The sequence below is a fragment of the Haliotis asinina genome, chromosome 4 (genome assembly GCF_037392515.1).
Source record: "Haliotis asinina isolate JCU_RB_2024 chromosome 4, JCU_Hal_asi_v2, whole genome shotgun sequence".
NCBI classification, from domain to species: domain Eukaryota; kingdom Metazoa; phylum Mollusca; class Gastropoda; order Lepetellida; family Haliotidae; genus Haliotis; species Haliotis asinina.
The window spans coordinates 50,206,648-50,229,282 of NC_090283.1; the positions used below are offsets into that span (position 1 = coordinate 50,206,648).

At 36.1% G+C, this 22,635-nt stretch overlaps 1 long non-coding RNA gene across 1 annotated transcript; it reads right to left on the bottom strand.

Moving 5' to 3' along the window:
• Nucleotides 1-6,519: 6,519 nt before the first annotated feature.
• Nucleotides 6,520-22,045, bottom strand: LOC137282553 (uncharacterized). The gene is made up of 2 exons (XR_010956822.1): nt 21,823-22,045; nt 6,520-6,791 (listed from the first exon to the last, which is right to left on the bottom strand). It is a non-coding gene; the product is annotated as an uncharacterized lncRNA (long non-coding RNA).
• Between the last annotated feature and the right edge of the window lie 590 nt (nt 22,046-22,635).

Consider the following 22,635-nt stretch of genomic DNA (forward strand, 5'->3'; position numbering starts at 1 on the left):
CGGCAGTAGCAAACATCCAAGGCTAACAATGTTCAAAAATATTTCCTAACACGAAATGCTGGTCAAAGCAATGTGTTTTAGAGTATTGTCAGGAGCGGTGTTGTAACCTAGTGGTTAAAGCGTTCGCCAGGGTTCGACCAGGGTTCGATTCCCCACATGGGTACAATGTGTGAAGCCCATGTCTGGGTCCCCCGCAGTGATATTGATGGAATATTGCTAAAGGCTGCGAAAAACTCATCTCACTCACTCATATGATGAAAGACAGTCGTGTTAATAATAAAGATATTTTATTTTTATTTTTAAAAAATGGAACAATCATCTTTACGTTCACTAAGCCGATAAAAAAGCTCTATGAAAGGATTATCACTGTATAGCTACTCCTGGAACCGTTAAACCACTATGTATTATTCTCTTTGTGAAAGAGCACTATTACGAATCTCTCGTGTGTGACTAAACCCTACCGACTTGTCACTAAATATCTCCTTTTCACCTCAATTCAGCTACCTGCCTTCGTTTGATATTGATTCCATCTTTTTGGTTTATTTATAACATATTTGAAACCCCAGCTTCACGCCTTTAGTGACAGGTTTGTCTCAGTAGAATTCCTGACAGACAAAAAACATCATTTCCCATGGCAAGGGTTTTTTGCAATTCTGGTTGTGCCTTGTGTGAATGGTAGTCTCATCTTGACGGGTTTATTCCGTCTATGTACACTGCACTGTACCTGATGCCCTCTGAGAGGCGATGTTTCTGTTAAAATATTATACGAATTTAATGTCCCTTTTCCAAGTTATCGCACAGGAATAAAGACGATTAGCAAAGCTTTGGTGGCGATGTACAGCTATATCTCGCCTTGGAATTCCACCGATAAGAGGAAAACCGCCCTGTTTCCATCAACTGCCGAACCATGTTGCACATCTGACGTAATACGCGTAACAATACATGCTAGTTCCGGTTGATGCACTAAAACAATGCCCGGGGCGGAGGTGCTGGGGTGTGATAGGGTTCTGGTAAAGTAGACCATTTTCTAAACATGGCCGACTTCCTTCCAAATAGATTAAAAGTCGTGCAAACAGTATATATTTTTAGTCCGTGAAATTTGTTCATGTCTACTGCCTGCGAACAAAGATCGAGTCACTAACAAAAAGTGTGAACGAGTTCTCCATATTGGTTTGAAAGGAGTGGCCATTGTTTCTGTACGCGAAGTAATGTAACGAAAAGGGGCGTCCAGGTTTTTATAACTTTATCAACACAATTCGTTTTATATTTGTAGCATAATGTTCGCGAATCATTAATATGAATGGACTTATAATGGAATAAAACACTTTGCCTATTGTAGTGGTTCGGATTGTCACACGTGTTTTATGTACATTTAATTCGATTGAAATGAATTGTAAGAACTTCACTGAAATTTATTAGAGCTGAGAGAATTGAAAAACTCTCCTGTTCGAATGCACCTGTTAAGTGTATCACTATGATTAAATTCTCCTCAACTGCTTCTTCCTTGATGAAGTGCAGTTTCACTTACGATTAGAGTGAACGTGTCTCGTAATTCTCCCTTTTTCACATTAATTACATTAAGAGGAGGTCGGATAAATCGCGTTTTAGCTTCAGTGTGTATCTGTGTTCTTACGAGGTGTAACAAATAACCTTTCCAATGTCAATATCAATATCAATGTAATCACAACGTCTTGATATGTAATGTGAATGTTAATAAGCTCAGGAGCTCCCAAACATCGGCGTAAATCTATACTCTCTCTCTCTCTCTCTCTCTCTCCGTTTTTCACTTGTATTTTTCACTCTATCTCCTCCTTTTTCTGCCTCCAAAATAATACTTGATATATATATATATATATATATATATATATATATATACATATCTGTCACGGTTGTCTTAACTGAACTATACTGACACAAAATGCTTCCTGGCAGTCTAATATTTGTATTTTAGCCTAGTTACAGACCTTATTTTGAGACGTATCAATTGAAACTGGTATCAAACGAAGTCCTCTTTTACCTAAGCAATACCAAACAAGATCAGGTCAAGTAACATTTAACCAAAGACTTTGGTAGATGAATAACGAATACATTCTCAATCTTTTTCTTTAATGATTTGAGTCATCTTCAGCGGGCTGTGCATCACCTGTGTTAGTGCCAACTAAGAGAGTGGGGTTGGGGAGGGGGGGAGGGGGTTCTCCCCCACCTCCCCTTCCTCCCTCCCGAGTGAAGAGTCGGCACCTCGCACCCGCAAGCCTCTTGACGAAATCTCTTTTTTCTTTAACCGGGAGCCTCCATTCTCCCTCTAGAACTGAAACTTGTCTTGTTTCGATCAGGTCTGTCTGAGAGTGGCAGGCCCGATCTTCCAAAGCTGATGATGTATCGTAAACACCGACCTTGAAGGACACAATAGCCAATGAAATTCGATCACTCTCTCTTCCCACAAGTAGAAGACGCTGGCACGATGGGGGGATATTCCTCAAGCAGTGATGGGGAGACTAGAAAGAGGGGTTTTCACATAATTATCTCATTTTTCTCGCTTAAGTAGTCACTTGTGAAGCAATCAGAGCGACGGGTTTTGAAATTTCCCAAGAACAGATTTTCAGATTTTCTCCTCATAGGAAACTTAAGTATTTTATATTTGGACGTCATACGAGAAATAATGCCTCGGAAGCGGTTGTCGTAGATGCAGCTTGGATATCATATTAATTTCAGTATTACAAAGTTCAATAATTCTACGTTAATAATCCTCGCGGTAATATTTTTCGATATCTCAAGATTATTAGAAATAGTGTAACTTCGCGGAAGGATTTTCAAAATTGTAATTAATAGGTCAATCATACAGGTCAAGAACTTTTATGATCGCGGAAACATTATTTCAAATATCGTACTCAAGAAGAATATTAATAATGCGCAGCATTCATGCTTTCTATTAAAATGTGGTTACTGAAATAATGATGAGCCTGTTATCTGGTAACCCTGAAACGTGGGTTTTCTCTTGACGGCATTCTTCATTTTCATTCCGTAAAGTTGTGTATTAATATTTAATCTGAACACAGCTGGAAATGCTGAAATTGCTAACGGTTATGTTCATAATTCACTTATGCATCAAAGTGAACAAACAATGGCCAAATTGTGTAAATAAAACACAAAAACAATTGTCAAAATTATACGAAATGTGCTTACGTAACTGTAAAAAAAGTATAAGTATCTAAGTAGCATTGTCCATGGAAACATATATAATACCATGGACGAACGTGTTTAGATTGTGTGCTTTGTAACACCAATGATTATGGATCGTCCGTTCAGATAAAAAAAATCAAATGGAAAACTTTAAAACAAAGTTGTTTAAAATCTCATTAAACCTCAAACAGTATGTTTCAATTGTGAGATATGAGCCCACCATTTAAACTGTTTTTACTTTTCATATGAAAGTAATTACTGGGATTCAGTGTCTGTTATCATGCATTCGTTTCATACAAAGGCCTTTATGTAACTATTCTTTGTCTAAGTTTCAAACCACCACACACACAGCTCATTATGTGGCGCTAGGTTTTTATTACTATCAAGAGCACTCCGTGTGCAGGTTTAAGAAACGTTCTCCCTTGTTTTGTGTTGACGTCTCCAATAAATGCCATTTTAATGTAATACATTGTAATTAAACTCATTGAAAAGCAACCTACCTAGGGGGACACCCCTCCCTCAACGTTGTCGCATCTGGGGGCTTCTCACGGGGGGTACCTCTTCCTCCACCCTCACTATTTTCGTCAAAAGACATGTGTTTGACGTTCTTACCCTAAGGACTACTTCAGTATCCAGGGAAGTATAAAGAAATTGGAGCATAATTAAAAGAGAATTTTTCCCCATGTTTGTTAACGCCCCAAGTCGTGTTTTAATGGAATTTGACGAGTGAGCTCAACGGAATATTTAAACGTAATTTCTCACCAAAATATTGTCCGAATTTTGACAACCAGGAAGGTCAAGGTTATGTTTGAAGTCGACCTCTGTGACCTCATTCCATTATGGCTGACGCCCTGTCAGCAATGCTTTCAATGGCTATCATCCATTTCATTTCTGTGACACATACTCGATTTTACAAATTGCTGTTTGTCTGATATTCAATGTTTTATGATAAATGTCACGATATGCCGAAGCCGCAAACATAGCATGTGAAGCTTGGACATCATAATGAATCCTCTCTGAAAAACACTGACCAAGCGGTTTTCACATTTCGTGTTTCAGTTATGGACGAAATCTCGCTGATCTCAGTGTTATGGATCATATGAATAATCATAATTTCATACATGTAACCTCTTGTCAGGTCACACATTTCCAAGTATGGCATCACTATCATCATCATCATCGTCGTCATCATCACCATCATCACTATCATCATTTGAGTTGTTATTATCGCTATTCATTATAGATAAAAATTAATATGCAGCAGAGAGTGTTCTGGCGGTCCCGGCACTGCCACACTCAACATTAGCTCAGGGGCCTTGCCCCCTCCATACGCAGCCGAGACAACGAACGGGACTCCTCCCAGGAAACGCTGCCCAGTCGAACCCACTAACAACTTTTCGGAGAATGTGTAGGTTCCCTAACACTGCAGCCCTCTACTGTTATTAAGATTTTTATATCTATCATCTATATGCTATCATTTATAAACTAACATCGTTTTGAGTTATTATTATGTTACAGCATTATTATTATTATTATTAACATGACCAGAGAAAGTGATATAAATATTCCTCGTATCAAAGTAATATAATATAAGCAGCATGTTATGGTAAAAAGGTCCCGGTATATCATGTATTAACAGAAGCGTCGATTATAAAAATATACTAGACAAAATAAGTTAGGGATATTGGTATTTTTATGATTGATATTTTCTCAGTGTGCTAAAGAATAAATGCATCATTGTTCAAAATTTCAAAATTTGCATATATCCCTAACTATTCCTGTCCAGTATATTTACAAATGTAGTCTAATATGTTTACAAATGTAGTCCAGTATATTTACAAATGTAAACACGTCAGAGAATGGTATAAGGAGAAAATGGAAAGAATACAGTTTTGACTTCAACATGTTCAACTTTATCTAAACATCATGAAAATAGTTGCTGGGATACTTGCAATTAAACTTACAAAACACAGCTGTGTTACCCGTATCAAAAACACTATCACTGAAAACTATTAGACATATGTTTCATTTCAGACACGTCATAACATATATGTATACTTTTATTTGCCTGGCATTTTTGCTCATCATTTTAAAGCACGTTCTCGTCATTAGTAACAACTGTACACTCGACTCAACCTTTATAGAGATATCTTAATCTGGAAAGGGTTTTGCTGATTCTGTGTAAGACCATATTGCAAGAACAACCTGTCTCAAAAGCAGACACCATGTTTAAACATGTCTGCACCGATAACTTAAGCGGTAACATCTTCTCAGTCTCCGTGCTTTCTCACACTGACTACATGTCTCTACTTGCGGTTCACGTTATGTACATACATGTTCTGGGCAAATATATGCATCTGATAACTACAGCCTTCAAAGGGTCCAATACACATTTCAGTTCAACATAAACTTTGCAGTTTCTCTCGACAGAAACAATATATTCAGGCATCCGACCATTAATTTTTATTATTTCAATACAAATGCATCTTAGAAATATAGACGTAATTAGACTTTAATTTTTAACACAAATAAAGCGTTTATGCATCCTATCATAATAATGCAATGCTTCAACACAGATGCATCTCACGACTCCTACTAATAACATCAGTCAAACTGTATGAAAATATATCCACCATATATATAAACACCATCTTTTATTAACATCAAACATAAAATTACAAGGAAAATTCTAACCTATTTCAACATTTTCATCTTCATCGACAAGTAAATAAGTGTTAATGTGATATAAACCGACTGTGCAAACTTGTGTACTAACCTCACAGATGTGAAGAAACAATTGTAAAAGTTTCAAATTAAATTCGTAGTATGTTATGTGAGTGTTCATCAATATTTAATGAAGAGTAACATTATTTTCATATATAAGAAATATAATGTTCAGATCTGTTGTGGACGGAATGTGAAATATAGCAACCATACAGTCACTAAGACCCGATGATGATGATGATGATGATGATGATGATGATGATGATGATGATGATGACGACGATTATTATATGAGTATTTTATAGCACTATAGTCCATCCCATGTGCATGTTCAAATCGCTTTGTACACTCATTGTAGATATGTCTGTTCGTTATTTTGTGTGTGAGTATACTTGATTTAACACACCTTTCTAAACACGTTTTTCAAATAAATGTGACGTTTCTTTCAGACCTACTTAAAGTAACCGAGAATACATCCATTTCTTCAGTCGTCACATTTGATCACAGAATTGTTTACCAGCGTGAACAATTTGTCTTCAAAACGAACATCTTTCGTGTTCGCAAACTGTAAACAAATATGGAACACATCCTTAAGTGCAAATCAAGATGAGAGCATTAGAATTCATAGCATTTATTTCACGAACTTTACATTGCAAATAATGATATAGCGAAATGTCAGTCTCAAATAAAGACTGTGACTTATGCTAACGCATTATGTTTCATTACGATTTACTGTTGTATATTTAATGATATGCATTCACACATGCAGCGCTATTTCAGTGACTTCAATGTTGTCCTTTACCATACTCTACCATACAAACCACTTTCAGTAATTACCGCTTTGTTTACACTTTGCAGAATATCTTTTCCGTGGGGATTTTCGCACTCTGAAACAAAAAATATCATTTTTATTACAAATATCATAAATATTTACAAGGATTCTCTGTTCGAACTTATACGTGACATCGAACACACAACATACACCCTCAGATGTTAGTAAGTAAATAAAAATAGTAAAAAGTAAAATAAAAGTACAGAGCGTTCAGTGAGCTAATCTTATACTTTGTGCGTTCATTAGGGAGTACATCATTACTTATATGTTTATTTTCCTCAGTTTTTCTGACTTCTGTTTGTTTGCAAAGGCTAATGATCCTCGGTTTGTTAATATTTGCTATTAATAGTTAGATACTGTTGTAAATCGCATCTAGAATGTAGCTGACAGCTGAACAAATTAAACCCCGTGTACACTTTTACACTCAAACAACATGCAACTCCCGTGTCAAAACGTAATTTTGTTTTGACAACATTCAACGCAAATGTTAACCTCTAACCATGTTCATGTATATGTAAATATCACAGATTAAAATCACAGATGCATCTTCAAATATATAAGTGTAATGACGACGTATACTTCTTTAAATGTGTAACCATATGAGTAGGTGGAATCCATGTCTATAAGTGCATGCGATGACAAGGCTTATATCCAAATTTTGATGCCATGATATATTTCAGATATAAGCAAGAGAAAAATGATCATCAAATTGACCGTTATTCTGAACTATTGTGAGAAATCATTTAAGAGGTAAATACCAATCGCATAGGCACATGACAGGGCAAGGGGGAACCTGTATCAGATCAGTCAACACTGACCCATGAATATGGGTGCAAGCAATAACAACGACTCACATCTACTAATGCAGTTGCACTTATCTATTTCCTCTGCCACTGCTATCGCAGCGTTCTATTTGAGTTTGCAAAACTTGTTCAACGGACAAATTAGAAACAATTGTTGATGTTAAGACATTAAGCGCTAACGATTTCTCTGTCGGAATAATCTCGTTTGCAAGATGTAAAAATAAACATTTTTCGCAAGGGACATTTACAGAAATAAGTTTAGCGTGAAATTTAAATTTCAACGGGCATGATTTACACACAATAGAAAGTATCAAAAATATCTAAATCATTGCGATTGAGACGGGAGAGTAGAGGGGGTAAAAATGCCCATAATAAATCAAAGAGTTATGAGAAGAAGCAACAATACCTAGTGCGATAATTATACCAGTCGGCATTGATTCCTACCAGCTCTGGGCGTCATTCTATAGTAATTATCGCTAACGGAGGCTCGGCAGAAATTGATGCGTGGCAATAAATCCTCATAGGCTGGTTTCGCCACGAAAAAAAAAACACAACTAGTCACAAACACCTAAAGAGAGAGTTTTTGTATCAGTTTGAAAACAATTTCCATGAGGAATTATTTGTGCTGATGGAGAGGCATATCGAGGCTACAGCTCTGTTCTTACTCATCAACTATATAACTGATACAAATTAAAAGTTTATATAGTTTGCATATTGTTTGTTGTTCGACGGATTAAACAGTACTGGAGTATATTGCTTTAAGTGCCCCAATGAATCTTCCAGAACTATGAACACCTTCAAGGAATATAGATATTGTATATCCATATAATTATAATCATTCTTCATACGATGTGTCAATCCAAATATCACTATGCTCTGTTACAAATAACGCATAAATCTTTCTATAGCCACACATTTGTATACCCTATAACACATGTTGTGTTGAATTTTCAGATATGTATTCTTACTTTGAATGGTTCGAATATTTTTGTTCAAAATCATAGTCACAATTTGAAAATGTTTGTAGAATGTACAAGGTGTTCACATTCTACCAGGGATGGAAGTTTTCTGGATATGGATTTTATACATGAGGGGATCTGTCGTGAGTCATTATATAGAACATCGAAAGTATACATGGAATATACACACCACTCAATAACTTTTGGGATAGTTTCTGGTCCTGCCATTACAACCGTTAACAATGTACATGAAACAGAAAGGTAACTTCTTTACGCTTTATTATAAAGCATCTTGTTACAAACATTACAGACAAAGACATGTAACATATCTGTGCTCTCTTCTAAATGATGTTCTCACAAACATGAGATAAACACATGAAACGAGACACGTAGCTTATTTATGTTTACTTCAACCTGAATGTCTTCACAAACATGCTAAATATACATGAAATATACACAACGTTCATCTTTTTAATAATAAGTAATGCCAACTATGGAAAATATACATGAGGGGAACGTCTTGATTTATGTGTTTCTAGTAGTAAAAATGTGGCAGTATGTCGTTCGCAACTACACACCACAATAACTAATAACTAGCAATTAAATACACATATAATATATGTTATTAATAACAGTAGTAAATACTACATATTTTTTAAATTTCTTATGGATGTGGAAAATGTTTTGTCGCTTCAATTTCAAAGATTTACAACAGGTAACCGTAACAGGTTCGTTCTATTCGTTATCTGAGCCGCTATTTCTTATCAGCCATACAAACGTCTGTCATAATATTAAACAGTATGTGTTAATCTTTTCCTGCAAAATTTATTTCTATTATTATCCAAAAAGCTAAATTTGTGTGGATACAAAAGCACATTTTTTGCTTTAGAAAATGTCATTTATTGGAATACTTAATTGACAACAATGGCATTGGCTATATGGTTTATTCAAACTGGCTCGCACAGTTTTAGAATAATAGGAAATGCTGTTTTTCAGACCTTGGTCTAAGTCTTCATGCCGGCTTTTGATCATAAAATCATGATTCCTTGGCTATTCATTCTTAATGTACAGTAATAAGTCACGATTTGTAATGTGAAGAGAAATGCACGCTTGTGTGTTGCAAGTTGGCCTTTTCATCGTTTCTGATCACGGGCAATAAAAGCTGTGGAGATACTTTTCAATAATGTTTTTGCATAGGTTAATATCAAATACATGGAATTTCATTATACTCATTATCCGTCAGAAATCGGTTTCATCACAAGAAATGAAACACCTTTGAAACATCTTCAAAGCTAATGAAACACATTTCGAAATTATGACATGAATATTTAATGCTTGTTTGAACATCATGGGGATCTCATTTGCTTGGGATCTTTAATTCAAATATTTTTCCAACATATCATTCGGACACAAAGTATACAGAAAGAATAACCGTTAAGAGTGTGAAATTCCAGACCACTAATGAAGTACATGAACTATTAATTCATGAATATAGGCTTGTTTTGTCAAACGCACACATAAATACGAAATGTCTGGTGCTAATAACGATATGAATGCCTGTTGTGTTGAAAGAGGTTTGTCTTGGGCTCAAATGATATCACTGCCTTGGCAATACATATAACTATTCCGATTTCAGCTGTTTGTGTTCGCAATTCCTGACCCATGCATCAGAAGATGGTCTGGTCCTGGAAAGCTTTAGCTGAAATACCGACTACCATTGACACAGACCATGGTTCGCCATTCATTGCTATTATGAAATATATGTACAAGACAAATTCTAAAGACACAACCATACAAACTTTCTATTCAAATACTTTGTCAGAAAATAATATTTCCTGTTATAAATCATAACCGCTAAATCCATTCATATCATCCAAATGTCTTGTTCCATACATTCGTTTGTGCAGGTGAAATTAGAACTATCTATGATGTTTCTTTGACAGCCTGAAACTCCTTCTATAAATCATGTCCATTCCTTTTCAGTAATTAGTAAAAACAGTATCATCATCAATTTCACTGTGGCACATATCATTACGTACATAAACGGGTGTTACGCCTAGACAATGTATATTGTCTTCTAAAGAGTCTCCAAACAGCTTCTTGGACTAAACTGCTTATACGAAATCTTTGTAGTTTTTCATACTCTGTGCAATTGTAAATACGTGACTTAAACTCCAATAAAATATGACGAGCAGTCGAAATATACTACTCAATTAAGTTCAAGAACATTGTGGCTTCATGTCATGACTGATTAATTGTACTTTAGTCATACCAACAGACTGGGAGTTCTTTATAACACATTTTGAGTATGTTATAGAATCACACTAGTACAGAGGTACTGGCTTATGAGCATAATTATCAAGCTTAAATGCAATGCACATGCAGTGAGAAAGAAATGCTGTAACTTTAAATATGTGAGAAATGTGATACCACTACATGTATTCGGTATATCAATGTGTTATATAAAATATATTTTTCATACCTGCACTGGCACAACACAAACTATCCATATCTTAACAAATATGCATAAACATTGAAACAGCCGTTTCAACCTTCATCTTCACAGACGTCCAATACTATGGACATCATAAATAACAATCTGTAAAGAGTTTATGATAATAAGTCACCAAACGCAAAAAGGTATTTTCGTTGGACACGTGTAAATTATCCTTGCAATGCTTGTCATGTAAACTTCTCTAGTAAGCTTTAATGCCAGAAAATGCAATACTATAAGGATAATAACTGTTTATGTCAGTGACAAATTAAATGATTGATTAAAAAATTGAGTGTTTGACAGTATTATTGAAGAACTAACGAAACAAATGAATAAGCTGACACTTTTCTTATCGCTTGTGTTGATAATATAACATTTGTCGTCTAACCAAATGAGCGATGTCTATAGAGTCCCATAGCAAAAGCTGTTGATGAGAAATCGACTTTTACATTCTTCCATTGTTACCTTCATAAAATGAAGAAATATTGTGCACAGACGTTGGCACATATGGTGCTCTAACCTAGTCTTCATATATTGATAACGAAAAATCGAAAGGTCTTTGAAGCTAGTATTAAATACATCAGAGTAATTTATACAGAGCGTTCGGATGCCCATTGATTAGGTATAACGTATGCCACGAGTATACAGTCTGGTACTTTAGCCATGAGATGTGTAGGACAAACTGTTGCTTTGTGTCCAATTTACTGTCATAATTTGTTACAACAAAGCTATAATGGTATGAAAGACACACTGGCTCTATACATGTAAACGGAGTAACATCTTTGATTTTCTTTGAACCTGCCTGAGGATAATACCGAGAGGATTTTACACACATGTAAACACTTTTAAATGAATTCCGAGTACACACATTCGAGTATTAGACATTGGTATTTGTTTTAATCTTATATTGGACATTTGTTGACATATTTCTCTTTAGCACAAGCTACCTTACATATGAAACACTAATACATAATAATGTATATTTAATTTTATTTCTTACACAGAATAGAAACTGGTAGGTGCTAAAGAGCCAATAGCTCTTACATTTCTGGTATTATGGTAGAGAAACAGGTTTGCGATGTAACTGAATGCTACGTTTTAACTTGGCACATGTATGTGTGTTTTTTTAACATTCATAATTGAAAAGGAAAGTATATGAATACAATCTTATTCGAGGCATGAAAAGTTGAACACAAACGTTTCTTATCGCATTTGTGAATAATGACAGTCGGAATATGAGATATGACCAACTTCATAAAAAAAGGATCATACCACATGCAGATGGGCTATTCAGCAGTACTCAATTACAACAAGGAAAATCAAACGCTGAAAAATTGTTTAAAAGGACGTGAAAAACCATTCAGAGACAACTAGGAAATAATATTCCTCTAGTGACACCGTAAGCTGTATGGTGAGTCCTGTTTACACTTGATCATATTATGATGAAGGTGTAACCATTTCTGAAACCATCGTCGATACGGATGGTGCTACTGTAATTATTTCACGAGAGGATTAGAACCCTGCGATTAATACGTGTCTCTGCTATAATTCGGCGTATCATGAAACACCATGCCTAGCCTTGGAATGAATAAAGTATTTGCAAACACATTTACCATATATGAAAACCAATTAGCGATATAGAAAACCAATAAGATGGGCCGAATCTTTACAATACGATCTTAAGCGATCGTTCGTGGGGGTCCAGAGAGAAGAACCAAGCACACAGCAGGAAGACATTAAAAACATGTCACAGGAAAATTATGACGAATTCATGAGACGCAAACATTGGTGAATCGGGGGGAGGCATGCTGGGAGGTTCTTACTCTGACACTTGCTGAGACGCTTCGTCGCAGTCACCATGGAAACGGATTTCGGGTAGCTGAAGAATTTGGTTTAATCACTACCCCGTCGTGAGACAGCAAGTCGGATCGGAATTGAGGATCAGCGACAACAAAAGGCTGTGCACACCCCAGTGACCTTCATTCATTTGACACGGGGTAGAACAGGGACCGACGGCTCTTTATGTTTTAGTTATAACATATCTAGGCGTTTGATGTGAAGTCTTGAGCAAGCCCAATACGACAGGCTAAAACAGTGAGCTGAAGCGAGTGGAAACGCGGATCTGGGGGAGAAGACTTTCAAAAGCCAAGGGTTGACAAGTGATAGATTGGCCAACTATCCAAACCCCTTCTAAGACACACGTTTGCTGGTGAATTTAACATTTTGACGCACATTGGACTATTAAGACGAATCGTCACCATCCTTAATGACCCGTGGTGATTCGCGGGATTTGATCATCTTTAAAATAGGATTAGGCTTCTCGGAATCGAATCACAACGTTATACATCATATTTTGGTGGTGACAGTGCATGTTGGTAATGTTACAATTATTTCAGTTTCAGTGTAAGTTTTGCAGTTGGCATTGACATTACAACAACGGCTCCCATGTTTACAGAATCTGTTAATACCAATAAACAGTTCCACGACTGGATAAAGTGGCAAACTCTAACCAATCTCATTGTTATCCCGAAATAGAACAAGACAGAGGACTTTCTCTCGGCCATTGTGACGTAATTCAACAAACAAAACGACGTTGTCTTTTCCCAATGTTGTTAATGTAGCAGTCATAATCAGCGTTCGTGTACATTGCTCAGAGAGTCAATTACATGTTTAAATTGCACCCTTCTTTGATGCTACCGGTACCGACACGCCACTCTACATCAGCCTCAGTGTCACACACCACCATGCTAAATATCATTTAAGACATTTTCTCTTGTAATAATATTTTGGGTGTACAAATATTCTTGCGGCAAGATTTTTGGACAGGCATGACAATAATATTGTCAATTTCGATGAGTATTCGCCACGTGTTAAAATCGTTACGATCAGGCCTGTTTTTGTAGCTCTCAAATCACGAATTGGGCTTTTCTTCTTTTTGGCTCGCCCCAGGGTATTGGTCCTAGTGTCTCGAGCCCTAATTGCGTGGAAAAGTGTTTGTCTTTAGAAAGTTGCAATGCCGGAATGACAAAGACTAGGGGATTACCGTCTTTCTCTCCACTCTCACGTCCTCGTGCTAGAAAGCGGTACATCTGCCTCGAGCCAGTTTTGTAAACTCGGACAAATGTAATTTTCTCTGCCGTCCGGAGGGGAGTCTAGGCGCTGAGAAAACGTGCTAGACGGCCATTTTCCTCGGTGAACGCTACGGCTAAACATCTTGTCTCTCTGACGAAACAATACTCTCCAATTAGCATTATTACACTTCGGCCCGACCACGCCACACAAGGCGGTCACTTACACCAAGTCTGTTACTGTCTCTACGTGGAAAAAGACATGTGAAAGAGGAGGGGTGGGGACGAATCACTCACTAAATCCATCCGCTCGTCATGCACGTGCGTCCTAGGACACATGAGCCAGAGGCTGCATCGTTTGTAACAGTAACATATCCATCTGCTTCCTCTTGCAACATGGCAGTGTTGACTGAGGAATTATCTCAAACCGTCTTATTCTACGGCAGTTAACTGCTATATCACTCCAACCCAAATGTGCCTGTTCGTTTGATCAGCCTCGAATCGGCAACATTTACCTCAGAAACGCCTGTACTATGTTCTACAAGGGATTCAGTCCTTCAGAAAGGAGTCAGTCGTTTTAGTATGAAAGCAATGCAAAACTGCCTTTTCACGAATACCTGCTATTCGTTGCACAGACGCTCGGTGTACTATAGTACCGCTGGAACTAATACAGATAACTGCAAGAAAGGTCAGTCACTTGTGCAAATGTGGCGTGCGTCCAGTAAGATCTGCAGTTGTGGGCACAATCGGGGCACGTGAATGTTTGGCCACAAACAGTTACCTCCACTATACCACTCACCTATTGTCTTGAATGACGTATGTTTCAGAAGCATATCGTTTAACACCCATATTTTCTCCACATCATTTATTTTATGTATACGTTTCATAAAGAAAAGCCAATAAAGGCTCTCTCTTCAAATAAATAAGTTTCTTAACAATTTCATCTATACGTTCAAATCCTAAACACATGGCATTATACTTCTAATAAAAAAAACTATCCACAATCTCGTTCCTTTGTATATTTTTAAAACAGCTTCCAAATCAGTGAGACCAGTTTTTCAATATATAAATATAGTTTGTAATTATGATAAGTTACGGTGTGACACCCCTTGTTATAAACATGATCCACACATAATATGATTATGATTCATAATAATACCCTTTGTAATGCGAGATACATAAACCCCTCAGGGGTCCAGTTTGTCATTTTGTTTGTCAGTGAATGACGACTTTTATCCTTTTCACTGTCTGTTAACGCAATTTGTGTTGCCGAAATAGATTTTGTTGAATTTGTTTAAATGAACAACAGATGAATAATTAAGTATGAAAAATACATTTTTAAGTTCAACATATATTTAAAATGAGATGCATTAAGGTGTAATATGATGTAAATGTCAAGTGCATTTTGTGACAACAGTCCAGTTCATAGAGTGTTTATTCTGAGGTTTTCTTCAACAACTTATCTTTAACATCTCCAGTTTGGAAAGGGATGCAAAATGTCAACATTATGTTGTTGTTTTTGTTTATACAACATAAATACGATACAGATCCTAACATTTTACTCAAATCGCGGAAATATCATATACTTTAAAGACCAAGCGTATTAATGTATACACAAGTGTGTATACAACGGTTCTGCTTATAGCAGAGACGTTATTCTATGTCAAATGACAGAACCCGTTTTACACATACTCTAACACCTTATCAAAATATTTGTCAGTCAAATGAATTTCAAGTGTTAAAATTCCACAAGAAAAAGTAACTAATGATTCAAATTTGCTCTGACATTCGTTAAACGGGACACTAATACACACTATGGGTTTCTTCCAGGGTCCAGCAATTTGGCTTAAGTCTGATAGCTATGATGCGGTGCAACAAAGAAGCTACCCCCCTCACGACACAAAGCACGTTTAGCTGTAGTCTGGTTTCCGAACCGCTAGCTTCTAGATCGACAATTATGATAAGATTGAGTTTACGATCCCAGTCAAAGATGTTCCCGCAGGTAGTTACAATAGCGTTTACTCAATCCATGGAAATAAATGACTATTATCATCACATAGTATCGCTGATAGTCTTTGACATTTCAATTTGTGGTCACACTATTACTGCAAAAATTCCCTGATTTCATTGTTTGAGGGGGAAATCTGTAAATGATAGCCTGGCATGATTGTTTGTTTATTATTTCGACAAAGTCCTATTTAATGTGTATAGGAGGAATTCGTGGGCATACATGGTTGTGGTTGTCCTGAGTGATCGTTTATGAAATTGCCATTTATCACAGCTTGTCACCTCTTCTAAGTGCTTGGTTAATTAATGCATTTCATTCTGATATGAATTCTATCGTGAAATATTACATTTAATGACATTCAGCCATGAAGGTAAACCATGGTTAAACTATTCTGAAATGTGTCTTCATTTGAGAAACATATACTATGACCCATTTGACAATACGTAATGTAATTTAATTTATAGCCTAAATGGATGTAATATTTAAAGTGCAATACAACAAAATTGCGACCAAATAAATACACGTCCTGTCGTGCATCCTAATTCAACAATAAATAAGAGCATTTAAGTGACATTTGAATTTTAATAAGCTGATATGGTATTTTTAACATTTTAAGTCAAAACAAAAGCATCGAAATTGAATATAGTATTTCATATTGATATATATTCATAATCATATTTCAGTATATATGTCAATGATAATTTACCTCCCGTTACAATATACATGTGCGGGACTAGCTTCAAAGTTCTTCTTTGCGAATGTTATTACGCTGAAAATCCATGAGTCGTTCATAATCAATTAATTACACGATTGGAGAATAAAGATAGTAAAATCTCATCATGTCTAATATTCGGGGTTTAAATATTCATCATTGACAGGTTCAGCTGATATTATTAGATCGTCTATCACAGCTTGTCATGTGTGCATGGGAATTGCCACTTTCTACAACTTTTCTGCCCTCGAAATCACGAATTTAATTGTGAGACATTCACATCTGATCATTTCCATATAAATGCCCGATAATTAGAGGCTAAATTTCACATAGTACGATTTACTGTTTTCCAATAAGCATTTTAGCGAAATCTTTATTAAAACCGTGTGCTTACTTTCAGGGTCTGTACAAGTATTGCCTTGTGTCTGTGACGACTTAATATCTTAATAAATGTTTTCAAAATATATGATTTATATTTTATCCTGTACCCTGTGAAATTATATGATTTTGCACGTTCGAGACGGATAGGGACGTGTAATTCTCATTCCATTTCATAACTTAAGGGTTTAATTTCACAATAAATGTTTCCAAAATGTATTATTTATCTTTTAGTTTTTTTGTCATGTATACTCTCGTGAAACCGCTGTTGGTTTACCCATTACAGGCGGGCGGAGACGTGGAGATTTCTTTCCTTTTTAAAACTTAGGACTTAATGTCTTGATAAATGTTTCTAAAATAAATGATTTATCTGTTATCCTGTATATTCTTGTGAAACCATTCCTGGTTGACATCTTAAAGACGCGTAGAGACGCAGAGTTTCCATTTTTTCAGAGAGGTTTAATGTGTAGTTAATGCTTGTGTGTAGCCAACGTAGACTGAATTACGTATCATGTGTACAAGGTCGTGAATATCAGGTAAATAAAAACAAAAACTAAGTTTACAATTATCTCTTTCGATTTTCTCAAATGATATGGTTATTTACTGATTTTATCTTGTTTTCTTATTTAAAGACATATTTATTCACGAACATATGAAAACATATTCGAGATACGTACGGAGAGCAATTGTTTATTCTGTTCAAATAAATTTAATTGTCTTTGACTTTGAACACTGATATATCAGTTTCGAATGAATATCAAAGGTTTCATTAAAGTGCATAGTTATGTATTTAAATCAAACATAACATAAACACATGTTATATAACGCGTGAGAACCAGGTTTTCGTGCTTTTGTAGATCGTTGTAGTTTGTAAACACACCATGATTTTCATATCTAATGATCGCCGTGACTTTTATTATCCCCGAAGAAAGAGTGTATTAGGCAACAGTATTTCAAAGAGCACATCGTGATGTCTTGAAAAGCTTATGCGAGTCTCTCTATAGACAGTTGGGCTCGTAGCTGTCGTCCCATCCTCCGCTATTATGGATACTGTTGAAATCTCTACAATGGCGATTTTCAATTGTTCTGAAACCTGATACCGCTCTATAAGCCTAGTTGAACAGCGAGGGAGTAATGCCATTCTCAGTGAGGACTTTGGGGGAGATATTTTTCATCTTGTAAAGAAACGAACGCTTGTCAGGTCCTATCAGTTTCACGGTTTTACAAAATGAACTAATAGGCGAAGAATAAAATTCTTAAGGTCAAATTGCACCCCCTTGTAAAACGTTTGTATATATCTGTGTTGAGAAATACGATAGTGTTTTATAGTGTGGCTTACTTAAAGGGATAGCCCCTAACGAATAGGGTTCGATGGTAGAGCTTGGACAGCTTCTCTTCGCGGAATGGAGATCTGAACTTCTTGAATCCTGGTTTTATGACATTGTTTCGATGGGTCATTAAACCGGCTGAGACATGGTTAAATTTACAGCTTTCAATGAAGCGATTTTTCAGCTCGTATATTAAAAGGGGCACACTGGTATCAGCAATAATATGAAACCTGTCTGCAGGGAACCGCTGCCGGTGTAACTGTCTGCTAGACGCAGCTTCCCGACCTCCCCCACCCCTCTCTCTCCTGTTAGTGTATATTATCTGAATATTCAAAAATATATACATTCATTATTCATTTAAATCAAACGAAAACTTCGTGTTAATTCGTGCACGCATTTTGTATCCAATGGTTTGCCTTTAAATGAAATTTTAAGAACGGAAAAACAGTGAGAAATATGTCTAGTTATATCACATCGACAGAAAAATGGCATGAAACAATTTGAAAGGGTTCAGATCTTTTCCAAATTAAACACATTATGTTACATACGTCTGAGAAGAATTTATTTAAAATAACACGTTGATATCAAAACATCCAGGTATGTTTTCAAATCGTATTGATGAACACTAAACATGTTTCAAAGAAACACCTCCATGTTTCTGTTTCCATGTATGGCATATGTTCAAAATATTCATCATTTTTTCCGATGGCTTTGGAAGATATTTAACGCTTGTCTTGAATCTGTCACCATTCATGAATTTGTACATACTTTTCATGTGCACGTTCAGCACCAAATCGCGCTTGTAAATAAATTTTAATAATTGTATACACGTTTGTATATGAAATATAACCCTCCTGAAATGTACAGTAAATGTTTAACATGTGAAACAGTATCTTATCTTTATATCAGCCGTGTATATCAGGAAAATGTTAAATGAATCTGTAACATGTTTAAGCATGATACGCGGAAACGTATGAATATATTATATATTTACAATACATTAAGAAAATAATGCATTTCCATCATGCGTTTCAGGTTGCAAAACAACAGCCAAAATTTGCAGACTGCGAAATGCTGAATTAACACATTTACCTACACGTTTCTTACTCATAAATATTCAAATAAAAAGCGCACAGCTTCGCTTCATATAATTCACTTACCCCACAAAACGTAACCAGAATGTACCCTTGAAGTTTTTCACAAGCCACGGAGGTAACTCTTAAATTTTTATAATAATTCTTCTTTTCATTTCTCAGCAAATATTCTTTAAATTGTCTCTGCCTGAATCGCTTGGGGAGATGTTGTATAGCATCACTGCACCAAGTGCGTTTTATCATATTTTAACTATAAAACGGACTATTTTATAAAACTTTCTATGAACATGTAAACGTATATTACACTACAGAGTTGCTGATCCTGAACGAAGTCACGCGGTTGTATAACGTGCTATTAATCTGAGGATCAAACACGGGGAGCAAGACAGATCCTTCAATGTACTCACTTTTATACTGTCATAGAATGTTTAAATGGCGCCATTTACCTCATGGGGCCTTCAAATTTTACTTTTATTAATTTTATTGGGTGACAGCGCGCGCACCGGGTAATGCATGACAGAAACATTTTCTTGTAAATCTCGTGCATATGAACTTTATGAAATTTTAAGATTGAAATAGATTTTCGAATAAAGTGGATTTAGTATAACAATTAGGAATTTTGTGTATCAAGTGTCTTAATGAATATAAATAAAATTACATTTACATACCTTTATACTTCTATTCTTCAAACAATTCAACGCTTGTAAGATGAATAGTCTACAGTATTCATACATTAAAAAAAGGCAAACGATTTAATTCTGAAATGTAACATGTTCTTAGTATCAACTTGAAGTCACGTTAAACGACATCAGATAAATATATATTTTTAAATTTCAAATTTATGAAATAGATGAAATATATACTTCGTAAGTCTAATAAAATTCTATCGAAATGTTTTGGTTAAAAACTGTGACTTTGAATGTTTGCAAATAATATTTATTACTGACTTCAAAGTAGGACAATACATTTTTTTTGCTGTATCTCTGCACCTGAGTTGAAGTCATTATGTATTAGCGTTTGGCACCTTTGTAATCAAACAAAGGCGTTTACTCAGGGCCTGCTGCTTACTCAGGGTATGTGTCAATGTAGCGAGAAATCCAGTAGGTAAAGATAGACAAACATGCTTCCATTTGCCTACTATTGCCGCATAAGGCCCGCTATTTTCTAACCTGATTAATTAGGGCAGCTGGGGGATTTGCCAAGCTTTTCTGTCAACAACGTTCAAGCGATTTTCCTTGCCATTGATATTGCGTCACAAATTTAATTTGTCTTCGGCCAAGAACAAAGCTGTTGTTGCTCGAAAAACAGGGTGTAAATATTTACTTAGAATTTTACATTTCATTAAAAGTTAATACAAAAGTATTTGGTTGCAAAATTATACGAAATGGGAATTTATGATAATATTATCACTAATACGTTCAAATGAAACATGATCAATATATGATATCATAGAAAATAAAATAAAAGAGAATTTCATAAATTCCATTATCATCTTCTGATAGTTTAATATTTAGTCAGTCGATCTAGTTTCAAATAATTACCTCAAGATCACCGTTGAAGTTATATCTTAATAAGTATTTATATTATAATCTAAATTTAAATTTAAATTACTAAATCACTGATTAATTACAAGATAGTGTTGACTGGACTTACTACAATAATTTTTAGCTTTTATAGTTATGTTTTCGAACTCAAAGATCACTATGATTTACCAATCGAGAACATCTTCAAAGCCTAATCAATCGATGCTCGGGTTGCCATACTTAGGTAATTACACTTAAATATTTGTCTTTCTGAAGCTTGAAGGCATGAGTTCCGGAATCGTAAAGGTGTTTAATAATGTAGAGATTTTGTTTGGATGCCAGTACGTCTACAAATAAATAGGAATATTAGCACCTAATAGCTTTAAAACGTTAATTTCTAATGGATGAAAATAATTTATTTATTGCAGTGAAGGTCAGATTTAGACACGTTCAATAGTGATACTAAGCAAAGATACGGTAATTTTATCTCTTTCATTACTGACGTTTTAACAGTAATCCCAACAATACAAACACCGTTCTTATTAGAAGGCCCACAGGGTCCACAACACAACATCGCGACTCAGTATTTCAGCAGGGTCTTGCACGGAAAAGTTTTGGCCAGGATTGCTGGGTAATAGGGGATTGTCTGACGTCACCGCTTGTACACGACACGGACACACGACACACAGACACGACAGAAGTAAATATTAGAGTCTTACTTTTTCAGGGTGTTGAAGCTAGTGGCTTCGTCCTGCGTAACGCTTACTCCTCCTTGCCGCGTCTGCAACATCATCGACTCCCATTGATCCTGGGGACGTTGTCGAGATGGGCAAACCCACTAAGACAGAGGGTTTGGTAGAAACAGGCCCGAAACTGGCTTAAAAGGGACTTAGAATGACGAAAACATGTCCGTATCTTCTACAGTATTCCGGCAATTACAGCCCTATGCTCAGACTGGCAGGACTACAGGGGCCTTCTTCGATCGCGAGTTATGAGAGCGGATTTAGCCTTTCATATGGCAAAGAAAAGACCATTATTCCTTCGCGAGGTTCATTAAAGACGCCCGTTGCATCTACGTTCTAGAAAGCACTGTAGCCTATTTCATATTATCGAACTGCCAACACAAATACGAGAACAGATGATAAACGCGAGGGGGACCCAATTCATCGCACATCTCGAAAAAGATTCGAGGAAAAGCGATTCTTCCCTGGCCTTTGTGCTCCGGCTACGGCTTGCGGGAAATCGAGTTACTTTGCCCGGGTCTTTCAATTCATTTCTTGTGCTGTGTCGCCCTGGACAATGCCCTCATAACGCGCTATTGGGAGCGACACCATACCAAGCTCAGAGCCTCGGGAGTTAAAGTGGAAACTGTAACTTCAGCATACACCAAATTTACCCGCACCGCACGAGTCAATTAGTGCGTCTTAAAAGTTGTGAACGCCACGCAGTGAAGTTTAAAAAAGTCGAAAATGTATTGGAAATGAAGAATTTTTTAATCAGGGTTTAAATACATTACGTTGTGTATGGCGGCC